At 32.8% G+C, this 9,974-nt stretch overlaps 1 long non-coding RNA gene across 2 annotated transcripts in view; it reads right to left on the reverse strand.

Moving 5' to 3' along the window:
• Positions 1–1,707, reverse strand: part of LOC107567235 (uncharacterized) — a 3,815-nt gene extending 2,108 nt beyond the window's left edge. The window contains exons 1-2 of one of the 2 annotated variants that reach the window (XR_001606611.1): positions 1,670–1,707; positions 454–525 (exon numbers count right to left, since the gene is read on the reverse strand). This is a non-coding gene — a long non-coding RNA (uncharacterized lncRNA). Of the gene's footprint in view, positions 1–453; positions 526–1,291; positions 1,400–1,669 lie in introns of those variants that run through there. The other variant, XR_001606610.1, reaches the window with a different exon arrangement.
• Between the last annotated feature and the right edge of the window lie 8,267 nt (positions 1,708–9,974).

Here is a 9,974-nt window from a genome sequence, read left to right on the forward strand (position 1 = left end):
TTTTTTTGTAATCCATATTAAGAAAGCCTACTATAACTAGAACTTTCAAGACCCAACTCGTATTCTTCTGAAGCATAATGACTCTGAAAAGCAAACTGAAATTGAATATGTTATTCATTCTGCCAATACAGTCTGAATCAAAAATGGTGGCACACTACATTACATCAAATATCACTGATCCTGGATATCACGATGCCAGTCACGTGGTGTGAAAGAACCAGTATTTGTCTGGGCTGTGTATGCACGAGTTGATCGTTATGTTCAGATTAAAATTTCATTCCAAAATATTGTACTGCTTCAGAAGACACATTTGTGCCGCTACATTTGCAAAAATAGCAATTCATCCAAAAATGAAGAAATGTAAGTTACTTAAACAAACCTTTCATAAAATGATGGTTTACATCTCGCAAAACACTAAAAACTATCAATTAAATCAATGTGAATTCTACTTACTTCACTTTAGGCTCGTAGTATTGCAGCCATCTTGTTGCCTTTGACATCCCAGCACTCCACGCTGCCTTTGCTCTGAAAACATTGATTTCAAAAACATATGTAAGTATGAGTTTCGAATAAAAAAATGTGAGGAGCAAATATCAGTCTGAAATGGTAAATAACGTTAGCAAAACAGCCATCATAAATGCTCCTCGAGCCGTTTTGTTTACCGGGGCTTCGGCTGCATTAGAAAACTTAAAGGGGTCATATGATGCGATTTCAAGTTTTCCTTTCTCTTTGGAGTGTTACAAGCTGATTGTGCATAGATAAGATCCCTGAAGTTGCAAAGACTAAAGTCTCAAAACCAAAGAGATATTCTTTATCAAAGTTAAGACTCTGCCACTCCCCCCTAAAACGGCTCGTTCTAACACGCCCCCACATATCTACCTCACTATGTGGAAATATTTGCATAATGCCGCCCAAATGTGCACGCAAAGAAAGAAGGCGTGGTTTCAGTAACCGCAGTTAGTGTTGAAGCAGCATGTCAGGGAGATGCTGTGTGTTTCTAGGTGAAAGAAAAAGCACTTTATTTGGCCTTCTGAAAGTAGATGCATAGAGGACCTACAATAATGTACAGTATTTGAAAAATAATGTGTTTTTTGAACATTAAACCATGTCAACATATTCTGTTACACCAAATACACAAAATAATGATCTTTAAAAAAGCATCATATGACCCCTTTAAATAGCATCACATGGATATGCTAGATGAAACTGACGAAGCGGATCATAAATAACGATTAAGAAAAAGTTCAAAGTTATTGTAATATAGTGAATGGGCGGGTTTGTCTAACGTTACCTGTTGAATTAGTTTCTGTGGCGCGAGTGTCGGTTAGATCTGTCAGCTGTCTTTCTGGTTTAAAAGACAAAAAGACTTGGTTGTCTGTCTCCGACTGAGAAAAGCACACACACACACACACACAATATATATATATATATGTTTTTCCCCCCCACTGACAAACTGTGGTGTAAAACACTGTATATTTAACACTTAATAACTTAGATAACGTTATCAACCGTTGATAACTTTGATCTAATGTCGTGTTAATTCCTCTTTGCGAGCTAATACATTAGCGTTGCCGAGCTGGTTAATCTTCAAATAATAAGTTACGACAATAAATCCTAAACGTTCAAAAGTTTTTTTAAGGAATAAAGAAGCTTGAAATGCTTAAGTTACCTGTTGTTTTTCGTGACTCTTCTTTGAGTGAGCTCAGCTGTGATTGGACGGGCGGACGTCACGGGACTGACTAGATACCGGGCGCGGTTTGTGAATCTTTTTAGGACACACACTAAAAATATATATTTTGCCATAAGTAAAAGTTATTACATAAAAAAGGCTTTATATGAAAGACGTATGTACACTGAAAAAAATGATTTAAATGTTTTAAGGTATGTTGCAAACTATTTATTTTAGCTACATTTAAATAAAATTTATTTGAAAATTAGTCAACTAAATTTGTTTATTTAAATGTAGCTAAAATAAATTGATTGCAACCACTTTCCTTAAAACAATTTAATAAATTAAATTAATATTTTCCCCCAGTGAAATATAGTAAACATTAGTATATAAATATAAAAATAGTAAATATATTTACTATTGTTTGTGTATTTATTTGATTAGCTTTTAATTAGTTATAATAACCTATAGCCCTATACTCTATACAAACATATTTTCTCCAAAAACATTATTTAAAAGAAAAAAGTTGTTTCAAGTCTGTTCAACATGATGCAGTCGTGTTTGAACGGGAAACCGGATATAATGGTGTTAAATCAAAAGGAATTGTTTAAATAAAGTGAACAGCATACATTTTTTTTTATCAGTGAGCAGTGTTCTTTATCATTCCTGTAATAACACGACTCTTTAAAAGAGGATCAATTCTGTTGTACAGTTAAGTGATGGAGCATTCTGTGAAATTATGACCCTGGTGGCTTTCAAGTGTGAGGATGGGGCATCTTCTGCATCCACCACAAACAGATTGTTTTAGCTAAAGAGCTTGCGTGGAGGAACATTTTTTTAGAGATGTTCAGCTAAATATATCCTCAACATTTATATAGTGTCTCATAATGTATTTGCTGTCCATCCTCAGTCACTCAAGTGTAAATGTGTAATTTTAGGTCTAAAGACAAACTGTATGTCATTCAGCTTCCAAACAATATTGAAAGAGACTAAAAACTGATTCCTGGGGAACTACTTCTGCAGCTTTATACAAATATCAATGCCAATTGTTGTTTTCCAGCTTTATTTCTCCACACAATTTATAATGATATGTTATAATAATGCAATGATATAATATTAATGCAGAGTGAGTGAACTTCAGTTTTTGGCCATGCAATATAGACAGTGTTTACTTGACTGTGTACTTTATAATACATTCGTTTATTTATTTGTGTTATTACTTTCTGAAAACAATGTATGTCCAAGTAATGAAGTGAATTCCAAGCATGAAGAAGTAAACTTAAAATGTACTCAAAAATGTGACAAAATATACTACTACTTCAGGTTATTTAATAATGTACTTTGAAAGTATGCTTTCAATGCATTGTTACACTGATCATTTTCAGCACACAGTTAAAAAATATTCATAAAAGATATTTAAGTGCAAATAAATATACTTATAAAAAATAAACAGAACTTTCAGTTCAAGTATATTTTTGTAAAATATATATTTTTAGAAAATATACTAAATTACAATTGTTTTAAAGTGTGTTAAAAGTTGTATTGTGAAAATAGACAAAAGCATGCTGCTAATATACTTTTTGTATATTTAAAGATAGTAAATGTTTTGTTAGCATATTTGCAATGTACTATTAAAACAGGTAATATATTACAAATACAATAAAGTATACTTTTTTTTCACTAGGGTTGTCTTCTGACATCTTGGTCTCTTGCCTTATAATTTCTTCAATACCTATCGCAGACTTGGTTCAATCTAATAAAAATGTGGTACCAAAAAATATTTGACCGAATATATGTTTGTGCTACGAGTAATAGTTAATCACATTGTGTTGTTTTGAAATTGTTTGAAAATCTTTGTTTTGAAATATTCTTCGTAAATGATCACGCTCATAATCCAAACCCAACACCTGTAGAGTGATTAGTTATTTTTACACTGCTGGTCATGTGATTCCAGTTTGTGGTTAACCTGAGGACACACTTTTTTCCACCCATAGAAATGTCAGTTGTTGTATGTAATAGGTTAAATACATCAAGCATGTATACAACACAACAACTTAACAAATTAGCCTACAGCATGTTTCTCTTACTAGAAAGTTCTAAAAGTTATCTATAAAAAGCTTTTGCCATGAGTTCTACTGATTTATTATTGACCTTTCTCAGAAGAGGCTTCCGTCCTTCAAACCAGTTCCCCAAACAGACTAAATCTGTGATGTTCTGAAGTTATTGTTTATGTCTGTCGATTTGTATTGGTGGTGTCTTTTGTCTTTCATGTCCAAACAGCTTGTAATTATGATCATTTTAACATGACATGAACACATTATGGGCCAGATTTACTAACAGCTTGCGCCAGTGCAAATCCTTTTTTGATGGTAAAAAAATCAGTGAAATGGTAAGACATGCAGTGAAATATTAGTGATGAAAAGGTGTGGACAGTTATTTTTGTGGCTAAACTTATTGCATATGCATTTATAATAGTATTTATGAAGACATTATGTGAGGAGCATATTTAAATATCATGTAAGGTGATTTAATAAGGTTTGCGGTAGTCACTTTAATGGTATTTTTTATTTATTGCTCAAAAATGTGTCTTAACACAGTATGCGTCTGTGTTAGTAGATTACACGGATCTGATCATCATCGGCTGTTTGTTTTTGACCATACACAAATTTTTGTCGCTTGATAGATTGCGTTTGTCATTATGGAAATGCTCCGACTGCATTTGTGTTCTTTAATTTGTCAGTAGATCACCCACTGCAGAACTTTCCATTCCTATCTGCGCTTTTTTGAGATTTCGGTCTCATGCTAATTTGCCCTGTTTAGTAAATCTGGCCCTATGACTTTAAAGGAAGATTTAAAGGTGACATATCATGAAAATCTGACTTTTCCAGGTTTTAAGTGCTATAATCAGGTCCCCGGTGCATCTACCAACCAAGGAAACGTGAAAAAGATTAACCCAGTAACTTTTTTGCTGCTGCCACACAGATCTAAAATAAACATGTGATTTATTTCCCAGCAGTTTACCTTCACAGACATAACCGACTGTTTTTTTGTAACTCACGTGTGTTTTTAACGTAAACTTGTGTGTGAATGAGAACTTAGTTTAGTACTCTAAACATGCTGTGACAGCCGCTTTCTGTCCGTGTGCTTCAGATGTGTGCTCTCAGAAAACCATATATCAGAAGTTTAAACTAATATGGTTTAAAACACATGATTTCAGCACGATAAACATGCTAATCATAACCAAAACAGAAGTTTTTAGCAAGTAGGAGCTGTAATGGCGCAGCTCTATACTATTCTGGAAAAGGGGGCGGAGAGCAGCAGCTCATTTGCATTTAAAGAAACAGGCCCAAAAAACAGCGTGTTTCTGCTTCCACTCAAAATAGGCAATTTCAAAATGTTATAATAAATGATCTTTGGAGTATTTTGAGCTGAAACTTCACAGACACATTCTGGGGACATCAGAGACTTATATTACATATTGTAAAAAGGGGCATAATATGCCTCCTTTAATGTATGACATTATTACACTTTTTAAAAGTGTACTTAAGTGAATGTGTTTTTATTTCAGTAATATTATCAGCAAATACCGTTAATTAAGTATGCAACAAGTGCATATTACCATACAAGTACCCTTTTTTTTTTTTTTTACAAAGGAGTCTAAAGACAAACTGTATGTCATTCAGCTTCCAAACAATATTGAAAGAGACTAAAAACTGATTCCTGGGGAACTACTTCTGCAGCTTTATACAAATATCAATGCCAATTGTTGTTTTCCAGCTTTATTTCTCCACACAATTTATAATGATATGTTATAATAATGCAATGATATAATATTAATGCAGAGTGAGTGAACTTCAGTTTTTGGCCATGCAATATAGACAGTGTTTACTTGACTGTGTACTTTATAATACATTCGTTTATTTATTTGTGTTATTACTTTCTGAAAACAATGTATGTCCAAGTAATGAAGTGAATTCCAAGCATGAAGAAGTAAACTTAAAATGTACTCAAAAATGTGACAAAATATACTACTACTTCAGGTTATTTAATAATGTACTTTGAAAGTATGCTTTCAATGCATTGTTACACTGATCATTTTCAGCACACAGTTAAAAAATATTCATAAAAGATATTTAAGTGCAAATAAATATACTTATAAAAAATAAACAGAACTTTCAGTTCAAGTATATTTTTGTAAAATATATATTTTTAGAAAATATACTAAATTACAATTGTTTTAAAGTGTGTTAAAAGTTGTATTGTGAAAATAGACAAAAGCATGCTGCTAATATACTTTTTGTATATTTAAAGATAGTAAATGTTTTGTTAGCATATTTGCAATGTACTATTAAAACAGGTAATATATTACAAATACAATAAAGTATACTTTTTTTTCACTAGGGTTGTCTTCTGACATCTTGGTCTCTTGCCTTATAATTTCTTCAATACCTATCGCAGACTTGGTTCAATCTAATAAAAATGTGGTACCAAAAAATATTTGACCGAATATATGTTTGTGCTACGAGTAATAGTTAATCACATTGTGTTGTTTTGAAATTGTTTGAAAATCTTTGTTTTGAAATATTCTTCGTAAATGATCACGCTCATAATCCAAACCCAACACCTGTAGAGTGATTAGTTATTTTTACACTGCTGGTCATGTGATTCCAGTTTGTGGTTAACCTGAGGACACACTTTTTTCCACCCATAGAAATGTCAGTTGTTGTATGTAATAGGTTAAATACATCAAGCATGTATACAACACAACAACTTAACAAATTAGCCTACAGCATGTTTCTCTTACTAGAAAGTTCTAAAAGTTATCTATAAAAAGCTTTTGCCATGAGTTCTACTGATTTATTATTGACCTTTCTCAGAAGAGGCTTCCGTCCTTCAAACCAGTTCCCCAAACAGACTAAATCTGTGATGTTCTGAAGTTATTGTTTATGTCTGTCGATTTGTATTGGTGGTGTCTTTTGTCTTTCATGTCCAAACAGCTTGTAATTATGATCATTTTAACATGACATGAACACATTATGGGCCAGATTTACTAACAGCTTGCGCCAGTGCAAATCCTTTTTTGATGGTAAAAAAATCAGTGAAATGGTAAGACATGCAGTGAAATATTAGTGATGAAAAGGTGTGGACAGTTATTTTTGTGGCTAAACTTATTGCATATGCATTTATAATAGTATTTATGAAGACATTATGTGAGGAGCATATTTAAATATCATGTAAGGTGATTTAATAAGGTTTGCGGTAGTCACTTTAATGGTATTTTTTATTTATTGCTCAAAAATGTGTCTTAACACAGTATGCGTCTGTGTTAGTAGATTACACGGATCTGATCATCATCGGCTGTTTGTTTTTGACCATACACAAATTTTTGTCGCTTGATAGATTGCGTTTGTCATTATGGAAATGCTCCGACTGCATTTGTGTTCTTTAATTTGTCAGTAGATCACCCACTGCAGAACTTTCCATTCCTATCTGCGCTTTTTTGAGATTTCGGTCTCATGCTAATTTGCCCTGTTTAGTAAATCTGGCCCTATGACTTTAAAGGAAGATTTAAAGGTGACATATCATGAAAATCTGACTTTTCCAGGTTTTAAGTGCTATAATCAGGTCCCCGGTGCATCTACCAACCAAGGAAACGTGAAAAAGATTAACCCAGTAACTTTTTTGCTGCTGCCACACAGATCTAAAATAAACATGTGATTTATTTCCCAGCAGTTTACCTTCACAGACATAACCGACTGTTTTTTTGTAACTCACGTGTGTTTTTAACGTAAACTTGTGTGTGAATGAGAACTTAGTTTAGTACTCTAAACATGCTGTGACAGCCGCTTTCTGTCCGTGTGCTTCAGATGTGTGCTCTCAGAAAACCATATATCAGAAGTTTAAACTAATATGGTTTAAAACACATGATTTCAGCACGATAAACATGCTAATCATAACCAAAACAGAAGTTTTTAGCAAGTAGGAGCTGTAATGGCGCAGCTCTATACTATTCTGGAAAAGGGGGCGGAGAGCAGCAGCTCATTTGCATTTAAAGAAACAGGCCCAAAAAACAGCGTGTTTCTGCTTCCACTCAAAATAGGCAATTTCAAAATGTTATAATAAATGATCTTTGGAGTATTTTGAGCTGAAACTTCACAGACACATTCTGGGGACATCAGAGACTTATATTACATATTGTAAAAAGGGGCATAATATGCCTCCTTTAATGTATGACATTATTACACTTTTTAAAAGTGTACTTAAGTGAATGTGTTTTTATTTCAGTAATATTATCAGCAAATACCGTTAATTAAGTATGCAACAAGTGCATATTACCATACAAGTACCCTTTTTTTTTTTTTTTACAAAGGCAAATATCTAAAAAAAAAAACCTAATCACCAATGCCCTGGTAACTTTATGCCCTAGTCCACTCAGAACAGTTTAGCAACTTTATAGCAATTAGCTTTATAGCAACACCCACAGTATTGTGACAGCACACATTGTTTTCATTTTCATCAAATGTAGTCGTTTGAGAGAAATCTAAAATGTTATTTCATTTAAACATTGTGCTGCTTTGTCTATGTTTTTTTATTTTTATGTCATGATTGATATGAATACAGAAAGGTTTACTTGAATCTCTTTTGGAACCATTCGTTCAGTTCTCTCTGCAGCCTTATATTATGGTAAACGGAAAAAGATTTTTTTTATATACAATACACTGAATATTTTTGACAATAAAGGACTTCTGAAGAGATGGAAGGAGCATACTGGTGGCAGTAAATAATCATCTTTTGTCTTTAAAGAAGCCTTTATCTGTGCTACTCTCTTTGATTGTTACAGTCAGGAAGTTTGACGTCACATCAGTAACTATGACTTTCTCCACATTGCTGTTAACAGTTCACGGGCAGAGCAGGAAATCGACAGGAAATTACAACAGATGGAACAGGTCTATCAAACATTTCAAAATAAACTAATAATCTCTCATTGTTTTACATAATAGAGATTCTGCAGTGGTGTTGCATTTTTTATATATCACTGTTAGGATGTAAAGTAATATAAAATAGGGTTCCCCTATTAAACTCCCAACATATGTTAAAACAATTGTTGTTGGGCAAGAAACGAAAGTTGCTGCATGTGAGATGTTTAGCAGTAGTGGTATATTTGTCCTTGTTTTCTCACAGATGCAGGTTATTAGCACTATTACTACACACAGACAAACTTGAGAAGCTCAGACCTCAGAAAGACATACATTTGTACAACAGAAAGAAAGGAAGTCGACATTCTTGTTGTCAGGGCCGCTGCTGGCCAAAAGGGTGCCCTAAGCAGAATTGTATTGTTGTGCCCCCTCCCCCAAATATTATGGAAGTATTAAAAAAGCAGCCCTGCCTGCACAGCACCATACCAGCTGGCCTCCGTTACACCAAGACACTGACTTTACAGTTCAGTAAAAAAATGTTTTTTTAAAGTATTAAAATGGCTCTGAAAAGTAAAGTTATTTCTGAGAAAAGCTTTAGCATCATCTGGACTTAAGGCAAGGACATTCAGACATTTTAAAGTGTGGTTTAGTGTCCAAATGCGTTATGAAGCCAATGTATAAACTACTGCTCAAAAGTCTGGGGTCTGTGAGAATTTTTTCTTTTGTTGCAAAAATTCACTTGTGCTCATCAAGGCTGCATTTATCCGAGCAGAAATACAGTTAAAATATTGTGAAATATTTGTACAATTTAAAGGAACTTTTTATTATTTGAATATATTTTAAGATGTAATTTATTCCTGTGATGCAAAGCTGAATTTTCAGCATCATTACTGCAGTCTTCAGTGTCACATAATCCTTCAGAAATTATTCAAATATGCTGATTTTCTGCTTGAGAAACATTTCTTATTATTATCATTGTTGAAAACAGTTTTGAAAACTCATTTGAAATACATTTTTTGTAACAATGTAAACATATTAACTGTCATATTTGATCAGTTTAATGCTTTCTTGCTGAATATAAGCATTCATTTCTTACACTTATACAAATATGCTGATTTTCTGCTTGAGAAACATTTCTTATTATTATCATTGTTGAAAACAGTTTTGAAAACTCATTTGAAATACATTTTTTGTAACAATGTAAACATATTAACTGTCATATTTGATCAGTTTAATGCTTTCTTGCTGAATATAAGCATTCATTTCTTACACTTATAAAATAAAAATAAATAAACAGAAGTGAAACAAGTAGTAGGAAAGAGGAAACATAAAAAGCGATACTTATCAAAATACATATTAAAATTCCTATCTTAACTTAGAAAGCAGTT

The sequence above is a fragment of the Sinocyclocheilus grahami genome, unplaced genomic scaffold, assembly GCF_001515645.1.
Source record: "Sinocyclocheilus grahami isolate Dianchi unplaced genomic scaffold, SAMN03320097.WGS_v1.1 scaffold1136.1, whole genome shotgun sequence".
Taxonomy (NCBI): Eukaryota; Metazoa; Chordata; class Actinopteri; order Cypriniformes; family Cyprinidae; genus Sinocyclocheilus; species Sinocyclocheilus grahami.